Here is a 19,668-nt window from a genome sequence, read left to right on the forward strand (position 1 = left end):
CCTGAGCCATCCAGTGCAAGGGCAGAAACATTGCTTGGTAAGAGTGCGGAAAGCAATCATCTGTACTTATACCGACACATTCCTGGTACTCTTCAGGTGAACAGAGTTAATGAAATGTACTGGCCTTTGCCTCTCTCCTCGGTTTCTGAATGAGAGTGACTGACAACACGCACATTGACATTGATTGGGGAGCCACTCTGGCAGACAGTTAAAGTGCCACACAGGAAGCTCATCAACCACACTTAAGTGGTAAATGAGTACCCCTATTAGTGCTAGATGCTTCTTCAGGGTGGGCTTGCATCATCTCTGGAAAACCAGACTCTTGTGGATGCTCTACCTTTCTGATGCAATGGCCAGTGAGGTCTGCACAGGAAATGGCAGGGAAATATATCCAAGGTTCACTTCTTTCACGGTCGGGAGGGCATATAGGAGTGACTGAAGCAGGGGAAATCGTCAAAGGTTCTAATCGATGGTCAGTGAGTCAGTCAGGCGAGGGTCATCTCTATGAGTTATTCCACCATGAAGTCCATGCCTGGGACCCCACCCAGAAATTCATCCATGCTCTCTCGCCCCTTGGAACCCTACAAATGACCGAATGTATGGATTGCTCCAGTGTCCAAAAGTGGGCTGAAAAAAACACCCGTGCTGATTCACAGGTCAAATCTGTGCACCCATAAAATGCAGAATGTGTACAAATAGTAATATATGCACATGCATCTGACCCTGGTATTTATTTTGCATTCAGATTATTCAGAGTGAGCCAGGTAAAGATTCCAGCATATTGCTCATTCATACAATGATGCCCTGAAATCTGTGGGTGGAACACTTCCCTAGCCACAAAAACCATACTCACCTCCATGATGCCCCTGTTCATTGGGCTCTGCCAGTAGGAGATCCGTGACCAAATGCCAGGTGTGTGGTGATGGATATTTACTTTATTCAAGGTTTGCATCTTTATTTTTCTGAGGAGTGTTGTCTAAAACAAAGCACTAACTGGGGGAAATATAGGGGGTCATTCTGACTTTGGCGGGCGGTGGAGGCCGCCCGCCAAAGTCCCGCCGTCAGAATACCGCTGCGCGGTCAAAAGACCGCAGTGGTAATTCTGAGTTTCCCGCTGGGCTGGCGGGCGACCGCCAGAAGGCCGCCCACCAGCCCAGCGGGAAACCCCCTTCCATGAGGATGCCGGCTCCGAATGGAGCCGGCGGAGTGGAAGGGGTGCGACGGGTGCAGTTGCACCCGTCGCGATTTTCAGTGTCTGCTTGGCAGACACTGAAAATCTTGGTGGGGCCCTGTTAGGGGGCCCCTGCAGTGCCCATGCCATTGGCTTGGGCACTGCAGGGGCCCCCCGGGGCCCCACGACACCCGTTACCGCCAGCCAGGTTCTGGCAGTCAAAACCGCCAGGACCAGACTGGCGGTAAGGGGGTCGGAATCCCCATGGCGGCGCTGCCTGCAGCGCCGCCATGGAGGCTTCCCTAGGGCAGCGGGAAACCGGCGGGACACCGCCGGTTTCCCGTTTCTGACCGCGGCTGTACCGCCGCGGTCAGAATGCCCATGGATGCACCGCCAGCCTGTTGGCGGTGCATCCGCGGTCCCCGGCCCTGGCGGTAGTCAACCGCCAGGGTCGGAATGACCCCCATAGAGTGAAATGCATTCACTTTACACACTGCATTCTCGTAAAACAGGTGCTCGGCTCTGAGATGCAAAAGTAATACCAGGCATCAGGATTCATCCCTTGAAGTTTTAAATGTGATTTTTATAATTCAGATTTTCAACAGTGTAGTTTATGATCATTGTAGCCAACCATGATACCTTTTTTAAACTGATTTATATGACATTATTTTGGTCCTTTAATAGTTAAGAAGCAAACACAGCAGTAATTGGGATATCTCTTGGAGAGAGGGTAGGATGGGCGTGTAAGTGATGTTTCAGTAGATGAGAGATGCGGACTGCAACCCACACGCTCTCTCACTCTTGCCTCTTCTTCAAATATCATTCTAGTAGAAAGAGCGGAAGATACTGAAGACCAATTTCACTTTTTATCTCTCTCAATATCCTGATTTAATTTAAGTTTGTACAGGGCCATAAGTCTAGAGAACCAATCATTTTTATTTCAAATCCCCTGGTCTCCTGGATCTCACCCCCTGGGAATCCCTACACCCCCTCCCAACCAGCCTTTACATGCTGGTATTACCGCCATTAAATTGCTGGTGGAGAAGTGGATCGCAATCCCCAGGGAAGTGCTGCTTGTAGTGCTGCCCTGGTGGATTAGGACTGCCAGCACCACCAGGCCATTGTGAAGTCGTAGTCTTGGGTCCTGGTGATCCGACCGTGGCGCTACAGCTGCGGTCATAGTATGACACTCGGACCACCGCAATGGCAGTAGGCCAACCGCTACGACCCTGGTGGTCCTTAGACCGCCAGGTTCATAATGAGGCCCTTGGTGTGTTTTGCTATTTTCACATATGTCCACTTTACACCCATCACTGTTGCCCCAGTAAATTCAGTATGGGCATAAAAGGGTGATTGCCACTATTTCCCACTGCTAGCTAATGTAAGCCTGATTGCGACAAAAGTTAATGCGTCATCAGATGTCCTGGAAATAAGCAAGCTAAGGCATGTGTTGCATAGATTTACATAGTATAGGTGTACACGGTGAGGTCTGGGGTGAGTACCTTCCTCAGTGTGTCTGTGTTCTGGTAAACGGGTTTGGCACTCCTTCTCCTTTCTCAGTCTTAAGCAGCAGGCACTATGCCATCTACATCATGGCCCCCTTGAACCTTAATCCACACTATAAGTGCTTACCCTAGTAAAAGGTTGACCCTACTTCAGGTAAGATTGTTGTGGTGTCGGTGACCCAGAGTGCATACATTTCCTCAAAGAAATCATCCTTTCCTTTGTTTTGTTTCTTACTGCCATCTGCACCTAAAAGTTGAAATGAGGGTGATAACAAATCCGTACCAAAACACCCTATCACAGGAAATGTATTTCCTTTTCAGGATTAGTCGAAACATACAAGTTACTAGGGATTTCTTAGAGATTACAGTCACATATGTCTTATTACAGCCCTTTGTTATGTTTCTCGGCATGCTTCTCTCTCTACCTATGGCGGAAGGTACACTGGCTTACCATCGATAAGCGTGTTAAGTTTAAAGTGCTGTGCTTCAAGTATAAAGCCATGACCCACAAGGACCCAAAATACTTCAGAGGCTTGTGTCTCCTTATTTTCCTCAGTGCCCCTTGTTCTCTGGCTTTTTGAGCCTTGCAACAACCCCTCGGGTAAAGACGCTTAGATAAGGAGTTGGTTCTATTAAGTACTTAGGGCCCAAATTAAGGAATGCTTTGTCCCTCAAGTTAAGACTATGGTGGTCATTACAATATTGGCGGTATAAGGCGCTTACCGCCGTGGAGAAGACCGCCAACACACCGCCGCGACCGCGGTAGACCGCCACAGCTATTATGACTCACATCATGGAATCCGCCGAAATTCAGACACCCACACAACACCGCCACACCAAAGGTCAGCGAGAAACTGGCGGTAACAAATCCTCCACCTCCACGCCAACAGAAACACGGCCATGCTATTACGACACACGAATCCACGCGGCGGTCTTTCAACCGCGGTATTCCATTGGCGGTACACACTGCCGCGCTCAAAATACACACACATCTCCAAAACACCGCCACATTGGACAATTCTAAATACACACACCTGATACACATACATACACCACTCCCACACACCCAATACTATATAAAACACGCACACACATCACCCACAAACCCCTACAACCAGAAATTCTGAGAGAAGGCCAGAGAGACAGCACAGCTATTGACAACCCCAACACACAGAGGCACACAACACCATCACCCACACAACATCCACGCACAAAACACCACATACCACTACACTCATCCACACTCATCAACACATACACCACCACCCCACACATCACACAGAACGCCCCATGTCACGCCAAAGACACCCCCGCTTCTCCGAGGAGGAGCTCAGGGTCATGGTGGAGGAAATCCTACGGGTAGAGCCACAGCTATTTGGCTCACAGGTACAGCACACATCAATAGCCAGGAAGATGGAGCTATGGCCTCCAGGCACAACATCGCGGTGCAGCGGACTGGCGGCGGACCCCCACCTCCTCCCCCACAACTAACAACATGGGAGGAGCAAGTCCTGACCATCTTGCATCCTGAGGGCCTCGGAGGAGTTGGTGGAGGATGGGACACTGGTAAGTCAAATCTTAACCATCACACCCCCCACCGTACCTGCATGCTATCACACACCCCCACCCTCACACCCTCCCCTATCACCCCAAATCCTCACCAATCTACCCATGACACCAAGCACCCATCCCAACACCAAGCCCTGCATGACACAACTAAGCATGGGCACCCCTCACTAAAGCATGCCCACTGCACATACCCAGAACACCCCCCCAACCATCACCACAAAAGCCCCCACACAGGAATGCCTGCACTGGGGATCACGCACACCCAACCATTGCACACCGTTACACACACACATGCAATAATCATGTGCCTATACCCCTGCAGGAACCCGAAGGAACGTCACCACACCAGAGGGTCCAGACAACACCACTCCACCCCCAGAAGAGGCCCACAGTGACGACAGCAGCTCTGCCCCACTGGATCCGGATGACCAGCCCGGACCATCGTGGGCCTCAGGACAGTCGGTTCCCCTTGCCCAGCCACAGCCGAACACTGAGCTGCCACCCTCTGGTAACACCAGCACAGCACCCACCCAGCGGGCCCAAACCTCCTTACCCAGGACAGGTCAATCAGCGGTGTGTCCACCACTACAGGGCACCCAGGCTAACCCACCACCCCAACAACAACAGAGACCTGGGGGCAGTGGTAGTGGGCACACGGACCAGGGGACGGAGGCACAGGAACACCGGGGAACTGGGAGGGCTGCTGTGCGACAGAGGGAGGACAGGCCAAGGGAACCAACTCTCCACGAGGCCCTCTCCTCCATCATGGGAGCATACCACCACTCCCAGGAGACGATGGCCTCGGTCCTGGACAAATTGCAGGAGACCCTGCGCCTGCAGGACCAACTGTATTTGGGGTTCAGGGAGGAGCTCAGGACCATCAGCTCTGCCCTGGGCACCATCGTAGGGGTGCTGACGGACATTCAAAAGACCTTGAGGGACACCGTGGCACTCCAAGGGGCCCCTGACACTAGCCAGGACGACGAACTGCCCACCACCTCCGCCGGCGCTAGTGGACAGGACGGCCCGCCACAGGACCAACACACCAGCACCCCATCCCCTGCAGACGGACAACCACTACGCAAGCGGTCCCTGAGATCCAGGAACAGGACAGAGCAAGATGGCAAGACCCCCGCCAGGAAATAAGACCACCCTGATTGTCCCCCCACTGTCCCACTTTGTCACCCTGTCCAGATAGGAACTGCCCCAGCTCCACTTCCAATGCCCAGATGGGCAGTGCACCTGTGAGATGAATAGACTGGACTCTGCCATGGACATTCCTCCACCATCACCCATCACCATTTTACAACCTTCCTAGATTTCTTTAGCACTTAAATAAACACCCTTGAAAGCCCAAAAAACTTGAGTCAGTCTATGATTTGGAACTTTGTATTATCAATTACAGTGTCATAATGGGTTACCCATTGTAAGGCTAACATACCAATGTCACACATCACAAGCCCTTGATGGATGCAAGCAGTTGACACGTAGTTACCACACTTGTGAAACTGAAATGGTAGGGTACAGCTCAATTAACAAATAGTGAGTGAAATGTAGGTACAGGATAGAGGTAAACGTGTGAAAGTTAATGTAATGTTAAACCTGAAAATGTTCTCACCTGTGTGTCACTGGAAATATTGCTGTATGACTGACTCCCTGTTGTCGTTTCCTTCATCCTCATCACTGGATCCACAGGCTCCACAGCTGCCACAACACCGTCATCTGGATCATCCTCCTGCAGAAAAGGCACCTGGCATCGCAATGCCAAATTATGGAGCATGGAGCAGGCGATGATGATGTCGCACACCTTCTTCGGTGAGTAGTATAGGGATCCACCTGTCATATGGAGGCACCTGAACCTGGCCTTAAGAAGGCTGAAGGTGCATTCGATTACCCTCCTAGTCCGCCCATGGGCATCATTGTACCGTTCCTCTGCCCTAGTCCTGGGATTCCTCACTGGGGTCAATAGCCAAGAAAGTTGGGGTAACCAGAGTCCCCCAATAGCCATACCCGGTGCCTCTGGAGTTGACCCATCATATCAGGGATGCTGCTATTCCGCAGGATGTAGGCGTCATGCACAGAGCCAGGGAACATTGCATTTACCTGCGAGATGTACTGGTCTGCCAAACAGACCATCTGGACATTCATGGAATGATAACTCTTCCGGTTTCTGTACACCTGTTCACTTCGGTGGGGGGGGACCAGAGCTACATGGGTCCCATCAATGGCACCTATGACGTTGGGGATATGTCCAAGGGCATAGAAGTCACGTTTCACTGTAGGCAAATCCTCAACCTCAGGGAAAATGATGTATCTCCTTACGTGTTTCAGCAGGGCAGACAACACTCTGGACTGCACGTTGGAAAACATAGGCTGGGACATCCCTGATGCCATGGCCACTGTTGTCTGAAATGACCCACTTGCAAGGAAATGGAGCACTGACAGCACCTGCACGTCAGGGGGGATTCCAATCGGATGGCGGATTGGTGACATCAGGTCTGGCTCCAACTGGGTACATAGTTCCTGGATTGTGGCACGGTCAAACCGGTAGGTGACGATGATATGTCTTTCTTCCATTGTCAACAGGTCCACCAGCGGTCGGTACACCGGAGGATTCCGCCATCTTCTCAAATGTCCCAGCTGACGGTGCCTAAGAAGTACAACAGCGAAGAACCTGTCAATATTCCTCTAGGTATGTACCCACAGTTACACACAAGACTACACCAGACAAAAAAGCCTTCCTGTATGTGTGTTGAGTATAGGCCTAGCTATGCGTGATGCAGTAGTAAATGAAGGCATGTGGGCCCCTGAAATGGCGGCTGCCTGACCTCACAACTGGGACAATGGGATTGTGGGGTAACTGCGCTGGCGTTGCACACCGTCGCGGTAGGCGGTCGTAGACCGCGGCGCAATGCTGCATTGGTTAACATTGGACCCTATGGGTCCCAGGAGCCAATGAACAGGTGCGCCGGCGATGATGATGCGCACCGCCGCGGACATCACCGCCGCGGACGTCACCGCCATTTTCTATCTGTTCACTCACTAGATACCTGACCTTCGACAGGAGAGGACCTACACTGCTAGTGCTGCTGTGACCTCGGTCTGGAAGCGACGATGGCTGCTGCGTCTGGGGAAAGGGCCCCTGCCATCACTGCACAGGAGTTGGAGAAACTTGTAGATGGGGTCCTCCCCCAGTACACGCTACTCTATGGTCCTCCAGACCAACAGGTTAGTACACAGGGAGCACGTTGTATGGGCTAAGCCTGGGTGGAGAGGGCTGGTTGGAAGAGGGAAGGGGGCAGAGTTCATAGAACATCAATGCATGGGAATGAATAGACCACATGGCCAGAGTAGGGAGGGGGCCACTCACAATGACGGTGCAGTTGGTAATGAGTGTTCCTCTTTCCTTGTGCATGTCATGTAGGTCAGCGCCCACCAGAAGAGGGACATTTGGCGTGCCATCGCCAAGGAGGACCGGACCCTGGGGGCCCACCAGAGACGGGGCACCCACTGCCGTAAGAGATGGGAGGACATCCGCCGCTGCAGCAAGAAGATGGCGGAGGTTCAGTTGGGCATGGCCTCCCAACGTGGGGGGGGTGCCCGTCGCACCATGACCCCCCTGATGTTCCGGATCCTGGCGGTGGCCTACCCGGAGTTGGATGGGGGCTTGAGGACATCACAGCAGATACAAGGGGGTGAGTACAACCTCATTCAGCGGAGTTAGCGTGCAGTGGAGGGGTCTGGGTGGGGGAGGTGGGCTGTGGGTGTCCCTAGGCCAGGGCGAGTTAGGTAGGCAAGGCCCCTCCGTTATGTAGGCCATGTGGCACTCAACCCCACCTCAGCAGAGTGCCAAGTTGAGGTATAGTTGCCCCTGTGGCATCCATGTGCGCAGATTCCCACCATTGCCATGTAGGCCATGTCCCAGAAATTGCATGTGCAGAGGTCAGGAGAACGGCGTAATGCAGGGGGCTGCAGCGTCTGTCTTGTCCGCCAACGGTAGCGGCATGCCATGCACTAAAACTATCTTTGTTCTGTCTCCCCCCCTTTTCCTGCTCTCCCTGTCCTTTTGTACATCAGCATCATCAGGCGGAGGTACAGTGGCACCGGAGCACGAGGGAGCTGCATCCCACATGGCCATGGAGGGCCACACCACAGACTCTGAATGCACCAGTGGGACGGAGGGCGAGGGGAGCTTCACGTCGGCCACCGGATCACAAACCACCGACACGGACTCGTCCGCCGATGGGAGCTCCCCTGTGGTGGCAGCACCACCTGTGCGCCCCACTTCTACAGGTACAGCCGCCACCCCCCCTACCAGCACCGCCCTCCCAGAAGCCCCTCAGCCTTTGCCCCGTGCCCGCTCACCCAGGAGGGTGGGCATCACCTTCGCCCCAGGCACCTCAGGCCCTGCCCCTGTCACCCCTGCTGCCCTCAGTGAGGAGGCCATTGACCTCCTCAGGTCACTCACTGTTCGGCAGTCTACCATTGTGAATGCCATCCAGGGTGTAGAGAGGGAGTTGCAACACGGTAATGCATTCCTGGAGGGCATTCATTCTGGTCAGGCTGTCCTTCAGCGAACCCTGCAATCTCTGGCCTCAGCACTGATGGCAGCCATTTCCCTGTGTCTAGCCTCCCCTCTCCAACTTCCTCCACCCAGACCCAATCTCCTGTACCCCAGCCCATCCCAAGCACACCTACAGACCAGCATGCAGACAACTCAACACACCCAAGTAGCTCAAGCAAACATAGGCACCACACACACCACAGGCACTCACGCAAGCCTCACCCACTTACAGACACAGCAACATCCACTGCCTCCACTGTGTCCCCCTCCTCCTCTTCTCCCTCCTCCCTCCCAGTCTCGTCTACACGCACACCTGCATGCACCACATCTACAGGCACTAGGACTCACACCAGGACACCCAGCACCACAAGCCGCTCACCTGCACTCACCACCTCCACTGCCATTTACACGTCCCCTGTGTCCTCTCCCAATGTGTCTGTGACGCCCCCTCCCAAAGTACCCAAACGCCACCAATCACTCACCCAACATCCATCCACCTCACGACAGCCTCCAGTACCTGCACCTGCACCCAAAACAGCTAAAGTGACACCTCCTACAACCACCTCCTCTTCCTCCACTCCCAGACCCCCTCCAGCTACGCAGTGTTCGTCAGAAACTGTCCCTCTGTCAAATTGACCTTTTTGCCCCCCCCCCTCCAATTCATCAGTCCCGTCATAGCGCCTCAGCCAAAAAGCCTTCAGTACCAGTGGTGCGTGTTCCAGGTTTTTGGAGTGCACCGGCCACCAGGGCAGGCAGTAGGACCCGGAGCCAAGGCAGTGGCAGCCCACCCCCTGTAAAGGCTCAGAAAATGGAGAGTGGACGACGGGACTGTCTTAAGACTCCTGGTGGGACAACAAGTGACATGGGATCGAAGGCGATTGGTGAGTCAGCTGTAACTCCAACAAAGGTGGGGAAGGTCCAGAGGAAGTCTGCCCAGCCTGTTGTGAGTGTCACGGCGGAGAAATGCGCCATCATATCCGGCGGTCCAGACAAAACCACCAGCACCGTCGTCACTGGTCCAGAGACCACCGCCAGAGTCACAGCCCAGGAGGACCCAAGTATCGTCACTGGTCCAGAGACCCCCGCCAGAGTCACAGCCCAGGAGGGCCCAAGTATCGTCACTGGTCCAGAGACCACCGCCAGAGTCACAGCCCAGGAGGGCCCAAGTATCGTCACTGGTCCAGAGACCCCCGCCAGAGTCACAGCCCAGGAGGGCCCAAGTATCGTCACTGGTCCAGAGACCACCGCCAGAGTCACAGCCCAGGAGGGCCCAAGTATCGTCACTGGTCCAGAGACCCCCGCCAGAGTCACAGCCCAGGAGGGCCCAAGTATCGTCACTGGTCCAGAGACCACCGCCAGAGTCACAGCCCAGGAGGGCCCAAGTATCGTCACTGGTCCAGAGACCACCGCCAGAGTCACAGCCCAGGATGGCCCAAGTATCGTCACTGGTCGAGAGACCCCCGCCAGAGTCACAGCCCAGGAGGGCCCAAGTATGGTCACTGGTCCAGAGACCACCGCCAGAGTCACAGCCCAGGAGGGCCCAAGTATGGTCACTGGTCCAGAGACCACTGCCAGAGTCACAGCCCAGGAGGGCCCAAGTATCGTCACTGGTCCAGAGACCACCGCCGGAGTCACAGCCCATGAGGGGCCAGGATGCCACAGCCCCGCTGGTCAATGATGGAACGTCATGCCACACACCAATGTCCGTATCAGAACCGCCATGGCAAAGCCCCGTGAACAGGGCAAAGACCGCCATGGCAAAGCACCGCTGAACAGGGCAAAGACTGCCATGGCAAAGCACCGCTGAACAGTCCTGAACCGCCATGGCAAAGCACCGCTGAACAGGGCAAAGACCGCCACGGCAAAGCACAGCTGAACAGTCCTGAAATGCCATGGCAAAGCACCGCTGAACAGTGCTGAAGGACCATGGTAAAGCACCGCTGAACAGGGCAAAGACCGCCATGTCAAAGCACCGCTGAACAGGGCAAAGACCGCCATGGCAAAGCACCGCTGAACAGTCCTGAACCGCCATGTCAAAGCACCGCTGAACAGGGCAAAGACCGCCATGGCAAAGCACCGCTGAACAGTCCTGAAACACCATGGCAAAGCACCAATGAACAGGGCAAAGACCGCCATGGCAAAGCACCGCTGAACAGTCCTGAAACGCCATGGCAAAGCACCGCTGAACAGGGCAAAGACCGCCATGGCAAAGCACCGCTGAACAGGGCAAAGACCGCCATGGCAAAGCACCGCTGAACAGTCCTGAAACGTCATGGCAAAGCACCGCTGAACAGGGCAAAGACCGCCATGGCAAAGCACCGCTGAACAGTCCTGAAACGCCATGGCAAAGCACCGCTGAACAGTCCTGAACCGCCATGGCAAAGCACCGTTGAACAGGGCAAAGACCACCATGGCAAAGCACCGCTGAACAGGGCAAAGACCGCCATGGCAAAGCACCGCTGAACAGTCCTGAAACGCCATGTCAAAGCACCGCTGAACAGGGCAAAGACCGCCATGGCAAAGCACCGCTGAACAGTCCTGAAACGCCATGGCAAAGCACCGCTGAACAGGGCAAAGACCACCATGGCAAAGCACCGCTGAACAGGGCAAAGAACGCCATGGCAAAGCACCGCTGAACAGGGCAAAGACCGCCATGGCAAAGCACTGCTGAACAGTCCTGAAACGCCATGGCAAAGCACCGCTGAACAGGGCAAAGACCGCCATGGCAAAGCACCGCTGAACAGTCCTGAAACGCCATGGCAAAGCACCGCTGAACAGTCCTGAACCGCCATGGCAAAGCACCGCTGAAAAGGGCAAAGACCGCCATGGCAAAGCACCGCTGAACAGGGCAAAGACCGCCATGGCAAAGCACCGCTGAACAGTCCTGAAACGCCATGGCAAAGCACCGCTGAACAGTCCTGAACCGCCATGGCAAAGCACCGCTGAACAGGGCAAAGACCGCCATGGCAAAGCACTGCTGAACAGGGCAAGGACCGCCATGGCAAAGCACCACTGAACAGGGCAAAGACCGCCATGGCAAAGCACCGCTGAACAGTCCTGAAACGCCATGGCAAAGCACCGCTGAACAGTCCTGAACCGCCATGGCAAAGCACCGCTGAACAGGGCAAAGACCGCCATGGCAAAGCACCGCTGAACAGGGCAAAGACCGCCATGGCAATGCACCGCTGAACAGGGCAAAGACCGCCATGGCAAAGCACCGCTGAACAGTCCTGAAACGCCATGGCAAAGCACCGCTGAACAGGGCAAAGACCGCCATGGCAAAGCACCGCTGAACAGTCCTGAAACACCATGGCAAAGCACCGCTGAACAGTCCTGAAACGCCATGGCAAAGCACAGCTGAACAGTCCTGAACCGCCATGGCAAAGCACCGCTGAACAGGGCAAAGACCGCCATGGCAAAGCACCGCTGAACAGTCCTGAAACGCCATGGCAAAGCACCGCTGAACAGTCCTGGACCGCCATGGCAAAGCACCGCTGAACAGGGCAAAGACCGCCATGGCAAAGCACCGCTGAACAGGGCAAAGACCGACATGGCAAAGCACCGCTGAACAGGGCAAAGACCGCCATGGCAAAGCACCACTGAACAGTCCTGAAACGCCATGGCACAGCACCGCTGAACCGGGCAAAGACCGCCATGGCAAAGCACCGCTGAACAGTCCTGAAACGCCATGGCAAAGCACCGCTGAACAGTCCTGAACCGCCATGGCAAAGCACCGCTGAACAGGGCAAAGACCACCATGGCAAAGCACCGCTGAACAGGGCAAAGACCGCCATGGCAAAGCACCGCTGAACAGGGCAAAGACCGCCATGGCAAAGCACCGCTGAACAGTCCTGAAACGCCATGGAAAAGCACCGCTGAACAGGGCAAAGACCGCCATGGCAAAGCACCGCTGAACAGTCCTGAAACGCCATGGCAAAGCACCGCTGAACAGTCCTGAACCGCCATGGCAAAGCACCGCTGAACAGGGCAAAGACCGCCATGGCAAAGCACCGCTGAACAGGGCAAAGACCGCCATGCTAATGCACCGCTGAACAGGGCAAAGACCGCCATGGCAAAGCACAGCTGAACAGTCCTGAAATGCCATGGCAAAGCACCGCTGAACAGTCCTGAACCGCCATGGCAAAGCACCGCTGAACAGGGCAAAGACCGCCATGGCAAAGCACCGCTGAAAAGGGCAAAGACCGCCATGGCAAAGCACCGCTGAACAGGGCAAAGACTGCCATGGCAAAGCACCGCTGAACAGTCCTGAAACGCCATGGCAAGGCACCGCTGAACAGTCCTGAACCGCCATGGCAAAGCACTGTTGAACAGGGTAAAGACCGCCATGGCAAAGCACCGCTGAACAGGGCAAAGACCGCCATGGCAAAGCACCGCTGAACAGTCCTGAAACGCCATGTCAAAGCACCGCTGAACAGTCCTGAACCGCCATGGCAAAGCACCGCTGAACAGGGTAAAGACCGCCATGGCAAAGCACCGCTGAACAGGGCAAAGACCGCCATGGCAAAGCACCGCTGAACAGTCCTGAAACGCCATGGCAAAGCACCGCTGAACAGGGCAAAGACCGCCATGGCAAAGCACCGCTGAACAGGGCAAAGACCGCCATGCTAATGCACCGCTGAACAGGGCAAAGACCGCCATGGCAAAGCACAGCTGAACAGTCCTGAAATGCCATGGCAAAGCACCGCTGAACAGTCCTGAACCGCCATGGCAAAGCACCGCTGAACAGGGCAAAGACCGCCATGGCAAAGCACCGCTGAAAAGGGCAAAGACCGCCATGGCAAAGCACCGCTGAACAGGGCAAAGACCGCCATGGCAAAGCACCGCTGAACAGTCCTGAAACGCCATGGCAAGGCACCGCTGAACAGTCCTGAACCGCCATGGCAAAGCACTGTTGAACAGGGTAAAGACCGCCATGGCAAAGCACCGCTGAACAGGGCAAAGACCGCCATGGCAAAGCACCGCTGAACAGTCCTGAAATGCCATGGCAAAGCACCGCTGAACAGTCCTGAACCGCCATGGCAAAGCACCGCTGAACAGTCCTGAAACGCCATGGCAAAGCACCGCTGAACAGTCCTGAACCGCCATGGCAAAGCACCGCTGAACTGTCACGGTTTCGGGCGGGTCTGATCAGGACTTTGGTTGGGACACCCCTTGAGGTCACCGAATATCCTAAAGAGGTAGTACACTGGGGCAGAGGAGCAGCTAAAGGCATACACGGAAAGGACAGCTATGGATAGGCTCAGGAAACAGGAAAGTAAAAGCAGAGCAACCCTTGTGTGAACAAACAGGAAACGGATTACCAGTGGACAAACACGCTGGGGTTGTACACAGAGTAAGGCGCAGAACCTCCCACAGTGACAGGGAATCTCAATGCCTCTGTGCAGTTTGCTCTTACAGATAGTTACCCTGCCAGCCCCATAGAAAGGAGGCAGCAGAAGTGATTCTGGGCCTGATACTAACTTTGGAGGACGGTGTTAAACCGTCCCAAAAGTGGCGGATATACCACCTACCGTATTACGAGTTCCATAGGATATAATGGACTCGTAATACGGTAGGTGGTATATCCGCCACTTTTGGGACGGTTTAACACCGTCCTCCAAAGTTAGAATCAGGCCCTCTGTCTCTGGACCCTAGAGCACAAACAAGGATAGTACTTACATACACAGGACACGCTCTTGTGGGTCCAGCTGGAAACACAGTGGCGATTCCTGAGAAAACAGCAATAGCACACTGTCACTGTTAGGCACGAAATACAACGTATAACACTGGACAAGGATGGGGGCTGGAATTGCCTCCTGGAAACCAAGAGCCAACCCCAGTACACAGGGGGACACGTATACACTGGTGAAGACTGATAGAACACTTACCAGACACAAAGAACCAAGAAGAAACAGAAACAGAAGGGAACAAACAAAGAGGCAGAGGCAAGAACCAGGAACAGGCTCAGACTGAAGCAAAGGCGGGACTAGGACTTGAAAAAAGGGCGCAAACTTCTGGCTGGGACAAACAGAGACAGGACTGGGAAACTGAGAACAGGCTCTGACTGGAACAGGCAAGGACAGGACTGGAATACAGGGAGTAGGAAATGAGCAGTAAACAGGACTGGGAAACAGAGAGAAGGTTCAGGCTGAAACAAGGCAGGAGCAGGGCAGAGAAACATGGAGCAGGCTTTGGAAGAAACAAACAGATACAAGGCTAAGAGATAGGGAGCAGACTCTGGCTGGAACAATCAGGAGCAGGGCAGAGAAACAGGATCAAGCTGGAACAGAACAGGAACAAAACTGGAACACCATCCGACAAGGGGTCTGTAACACAAAGGAATCGAAGTCCGATGCACGACGGGGAGCTTGAGGAAATGGCTGCTTATACAGTATGCAGTTCCAAGCTGGGCTGAACAGGAGAGGTCTCAGGTGTGTGTAATTTCGGACACTTGCAAGTCCTGGAGGAGAGGATCCAGTGAAAAGGAGCAACTGGACTTCTCCCGTAGAAGACAATGGGAAACAGAATCCGGGTTTTCCTGACTACCAAGCTGTGCATTATGGGATTTGCAGTCCCAAGAAGCAAATGTAGTCCTACACAAGTGTAACATGGAGAAAAGAGAAACAAACAGGAGTCAGCAAGGGACTCTAGATAGGTGTTCAAGGTGATTCCCAGGCTTCTGACAGTCCCCTTACAGCGCCCCCTGGAAATGGGACGACTGAGTCGTAACATGAACAGGGCAAAGACCGCCATGGCAAAGCACCACTGAACAGGGCAAAGACCGCCATGGCAAAGCACCGCTGAACAGTCCTGAAACGCCATGGCAAAGCACCGCTGAACAGTCCTGAACCGCCATGGCAAAGCACCGCTGAACAGGGCAAAGACCGCCATGGCAAAGCACCGCTGAACAGGGCAAAGACCGCCATGGCAAAGCACAGCTGAACAGGGCAAAGACCGCCATGGCAAAGCACCGCTGAACAGTCCTGAAACGCCAGGGCAAAGCACCGCTGAACAGTCCTGAACCGCCATGGCAAAGCACCGCTGAACAGGGCAAAGACCGCCATGGCAAAGCACCGCTGAACAGGGCAAAGACCGCCATGGCAAAGCACCGCTGAACAGTCCTGAAACGCCATGGCAAAGCACCGCTGAACAGTCCTGAACCGCCATGGCAAAACACCGTTGAACAGGGCAAAGACCGCCATGGCAAAGCACCGCTGAACAGGGTAAAGACCGCCATGGCAAAGCACCGCTGAACAGTCCTGAAACGCCATGTCAAAGCACCGCTGAACAGGGCAAAGACTGCTGAACAGGGCAAAGACGCCATGGCAAAGCACCGCTGAACAGGGCAAAGACCGCCATGGCAAAGCACCGCTGAACAGTCCTGAAACGCCATGGCAAAGCACCGCTGAACAGGGCAACGACCGCCATGGCAAAGCACCGCTGAACAGTCCTGAAACGCCATGGCAAAGCACCGTTGAACAGTCCTGAATCGCCATGGCAAAGACCGCCATGGCAAAGCACCGCTGAACAGGGCAAAGACCGCTATGGCAAAGCACCGCTGAACAGTCCTGAAACACCATGTCAAAGCACCGCTGAACAGGGCAAAGACCGCCATGGCAAACCACCGCTGAACAGTCCTGAAACACCATGGCAAAGCACCGCTGAACAGGGCAAAGACCGCCAAGGCAAAGCACCGCTAAACAGGGCAAAGATCGCCATGGCAAAGCACCGCTGAACAGGGCAAAGACCGCCATGGCAAAGCACTGCTGAGCAGTCCTGAAACGCCATGGCAAAGCACCGCTGAACAGTCCTGAACCGCCATGGCAAAGCACCGCTGAACATGGCAAAGACCGCCATGGCAAAGCACCGCTGAACAGGGCAAAGACCGCCATGGCAAAGCACCGCTGAACAGGGCAAAGACCGCCATGGCAAAGCACTGCTGAACAGTCCTGAAACGCCATGTCAAAGCACCGCTGAACAGGGCAAATACCGCCATGGCAAAGCACCGCTGAACTGGTGCGCCGTCTGGGAATGAATGGACCGCCACATCAGGCATCCTTATCCCATGTGCAGCAGGGGCAGTGACAGGACAGGTACTTTCACGTGGAGACTCATCCAGTCTGGGCACCAGTCCCCCTCCAGAACCAGTGGAGACCTGCATCTACTTGAGAGACTGTGGCTTTGCACTCCCCAGGATGGCACAGTGGGCAAACCACCCACTGTAGTGACTTGAGAGACTGTGGCTTTGCACTCCCCAGGATGGCACAGTGGCCAAACCACCCACTGTAGAGACTTGAGAGACTGTGGCTTTGCACTCCCCAGGATGGCACAGTGGGCAAACCACCCACTGTAGTGACTTGAGAGACTGTGGCTTTGCACTCCCCAGGATGGCACAGTGGGCAAACCACCCACTGTAGTGACTTGAGAGACTGTGGCTTTGCACTCCCCAGGATACATCAATGGGCATGGAGCCTCGTCGTGGATCTGGCTTCGCATTCATCTGGCTGAGGTGCCCCCCCTTCCCTTCCCCCTGAGGTGCCTGTAGTGTTTCTATCTGATGCCCCGGCAGTGTTCTCTCCGATTTTGGTCAGGTATCTATTGTGGGCCTCGCCCATGCTTTTTTGGACTGTTGGTGCACGGACATTGTTGTGTACATATCTGCACTACTTCTCGGATTGTATGTGTAAATAAGAGTGATTTTGAGATAGGTATATCTGTATATTTTTGTATGACATGTATATTGGCACATTACAAGGTTTGCCCGATTTTCGCATTGTCTTTGCATTCTTCCAGGGGGATTGTGGGTTGTTCTTGTGATTTTTGTGACTGCATTGGTGTGCATGTTGTGATATGCGAGGGTGGGGGTGGGGGTGTTTGGTGGGTGTCCCCCTAACTTTTGCCTCCCCCTTCCCATGTCGTAGGTGCAGTACTCACCGGTATCTTCTGCGCCTACGTAGCTGTTGATCATAAAGGAGCAGATAAACTAGGACAGGTAGGATTTGTAATTCGGGCTCCATGGTGTCCTCCTTCCTCGTGGGATGTGTTGAGGTGAGCGTTTTCCGATAGCAAAAGCTGTTTCCGCTGTGTTTTTATCCACGGTGCATCCGCCCCGGAAAAGGTGGCGGATTGGCGGGTTGTAATAGTGTGGCCGGTACATTGTCTCCCGCCTGTCTGTTGGTGGTAACCGCCACGCTGCTTGTCTGTACCGCTGTGGCGGTCGGAGTGTTAAAGTGGCTGTCTTTGTTGGCGGTTTCCGCCAGGGTCATGATTCCCTTTTTTTGTCCGCCGGCCTGTTCGCGTTATTACTGCACCTTTAACACCGTCCGCCAGGGTTGTAATGACCACCTATAAGTTTTATTACGACCTTGACAGAGGGGTTTCCACTATCACAAATGTGACGGATATACGGTCTGCCATATTATGATTCTATTATATTCTATGGGAATCGAAATACGACAGACAGGATATCTGTCACATTTGTGATGGGGGAAACCCCTCCATCAAGGTCCTTATGAGGCCCTGTGTACTTTTCTGTAGAGCTTTTGAAAGCAGTTAAAGACTTGACTATTTTAGATCTGGCCTGTATAGCTTAGTTCTTTATATGCTAGTACTGGTGAGCCCTATTTGGGAAGCCATGCGCTCTATAAATCTACATAATAATAATAATCATCATCATCATCAAGGTGGACATTTCCTTCAACAACTCACTCCGTTGATTTCTCCGTAGCAACTGCCATGCATTTGGCCCTTGAGTTGGCAATTTCCAAGAACTTTTGTATTATGAACGTAGACGTGTGGAATAGAAGCTAAGCCTATTTTTTTTTTAAGTGAGTTAATATATTTCAAGCAGACCATCTAGATCAATAAAGACAAATCAGTTGAACACTCAGAGCTTCAGACTTGAGTACACTGGGTCAGGCTATCCGCTGTCCAGGAGGCTTTGTAAAGTATAGAAGCCCAATACTGTCCAGAAAGCACCTTGTTGACAGTATTTCACAGAACTGTGATGGAGCTGTAGTTGTCCGGAATTCATAACAGCAACATGTTTCAGGTGAGGAAAGCAAGCACTCTACATATTGACATACTGAGGTGTGTATATCTTCTTTAGTAACGTCTCCTTGCTGGTTGCCTCGGCCTAAAACTAAATGAGCATGGATTCAAAAATAATGATGATCCATGTATAAAACGTCTCTTCGAATGGAACGACCATTGCCTGTAGCTGGTTTCTTGCTGAAAAAGAAGGCATGCCGGTTAGAAGGCATGCATTGTTTGTCCTTCATACGAGTACCTAGAATGAGCTCGGGACTAAGTTCAGGACCCTAAACTGTGAGTTGAAATCTGTGTTTGAACTTGAAGGTTTTTCTGGGGTGGTCGAATATCTTTGAATTGGGTGCGGACAATTAAGCTTCAATTACCAGTTGCCGTGAATAATCTCCACTATTCATCTTTTCTAGGATTACCTTTAAATGGACAGAGGGGTCCTGTTAATTTCAGGAGGAGAAAAATAAAAGACATTTTGACTTTAGAGGTGTAGCAGCCACACGGAGGAAGTGTTATTATTTATTCTTTATTCTATAATAATGACAAGAACACTTATCATAACCCCCAGCTACATCTAAAACACAGCTTCCTCTCTTCAAGTCTGCTCCCTTCTAAACCCCATCTGGAACCTTCATTCCCATAACGTTCTTCCCTTACAAAAATTCCTTTCTACAAGTGAGCATGACGCTACAGGAGGGATAACGTGTGGCAACTGGATTTACTGGGCTCACTCTTGCATGTGGTTTTTTTCTGTATTTCCTGAGCCTTGTCTGCTTTCAGTAGGTGAAATCCAGTCCAGGTCTCTGTCGTGAATTCCA

The sequence above is a fragment of the Pleurodeles waltl genome, chromosome 3_1 (assembly GCF_031143425.1).
Source record: "Pleurodeles waltl isolate 20211129_DDA chromosome 3_1, aPleWal1.hap1.20221129, whole genome shotgun sequence".
Classification (NCBI taxonomy): domain Eukaryota; kingdom Metazoa; phylum Chordata; class Amphibia; order Caudata; family Salamandridae; genus Pleurodeles; species Pleurodeles waltl.